Source organism: Schistocerca serialis, chromosome 7 (genome assembly GCF_023864345.2).
Source record: "Schistocerca serialis cubense isolate TAMUIC-IGC-003099 chromosome 7, iqSchSeri2.2, whole genome shotgun sequence".
NCBI lineage: Eukaryota > Metazoa > Arthropoda > Insecta > Orthoptera > Acrididae > Schistocerca > Schistocerca serialis.
In genome coordinates this window covers 99,972,303-99,973,650 of record NC_064644.1, presented here as the reverse complement: position 1 = coordinate 99,973,650, position 1,348 = coordinate 99,972,303, and the positions used below count along the sequence as shown (strand labels likewise).

The window sequence follows — 1,348 nt, the reverse complement described above, 5'->3', positions numbered from 1 at the left end:
GTATATATGACGACCCCAACGAGCTAATAGATCGACTACGGCTGCTCATGGCATCAGCTGCTGCAGGTAATACACCTCATTCGAATGAGGCTGTTTCAGTAATCTCTGAGCTTAGCGAGAGACGTATCATCGAATAAGTATAGAGACAGTAGTTCGAGAACTGCACAAACCAGCACGCTAAACATACCCTCGTAGGCATGTTATGATTAAAGGTTTGGAAGACGTATGGCAAGCTGATCTTGTAGATATGAGGGAATATTCGCATGAGAATAATGGATTCAAATATATTTTAATGGTTATTGATACATACACCAAATTTGCCTGGGCATTACCTGGTAAAACAAAAACTGGTAGAAATGTCGTGGATGTTTTTGAGCGTTTGCTACAGACAGGGATGAATCAATGCCCAGACAACCTCCAAACTGATCACGTTGGGGAGTTTTACATTAGGTATTTCAAGACCGTGATGCAGCGGTACGGAATACATCACTACTCAACGTTCACTCACCTGAGCGTCTGAACAGAACACTAAAAGGTCAATTGTGGATGCGTTTTAACCTTCGCGGCTCATACAAATGGACAGATATGCTCCCAGAAATAATTGCTCAGTATAATCGAACCAAACATAGCACAATAAAAATAAGACCAATCGACGTTCGGGATAATGGACTCACGGATACGGTGTACTACCGCATTAAAATGCTTGATCCACGCAGACAGATATTTAATGTAGGTGATTTGATAGGTATCTCAAAACAAGACGCCATTTGAGAAATCATACTTAGCGAAATGAACACCCTTAGCTGCTACTCATTACTCGCGGCGTGTTGCCGACTCCCGTAAGAGTTCGGGCACTGTTTGTGCATTCGCACAGAAGAAGAAGATGGTCAAGTGGCTGGTGAGCCACGAGTAATGAGTATAATGGGCGGGGCCACTGCGAATGTAGTGCGGGACAATACGTTGAGAATGTGGGTTCCGCTGGAGGCGTGCCAGAGATAAATCCCTGCAGTCGTGCTATCCTCTGTGTCCTCGGTGGCTCAGATGGATAGAGCGTCTGCCATTTAAGCAGGAGATCCCGGGTTCGAGTCCCGGTCGGGGTACACATTTTCATCTGTCCCCGTTGACGTATGTCAACGTCTGTAAGCGTTCATTTCATTGTAATTTCATTCTAACGACCTGCATGGTGTATATATATATATATATATATATATATATATATATATATATATATATATACCTACCGAACTGGTCAACAGAGATATTTACAGTTTCAAAGGTGCAAAGAACGAATTCTAGAACTTATATATTGAAGAATAGTAAAGGTGAAGAAATTGCAGGCTACTTCTAC

The 1,348-nt window shown here is 42.5% G+C and overlaps 1 non-coding gene across 1 annotated transcript; it reads left to right on the top strand.

Annotated features, from left to right (window-relative positions):
• The first annotated feature begins 1,026 nt into the window (after positions 1-1,026).
• Trnak-uuu (transfer RNA lysine (anticodon UUU)) lies at positions 1,027-1,100 on the top strand. Its single transcript has one exon. It is a non-coding gene; the product is annotated as a tRNA-Lys (tRNA).
• Positions 1,101-1,348: the final 248 nt, after the last annotated feature.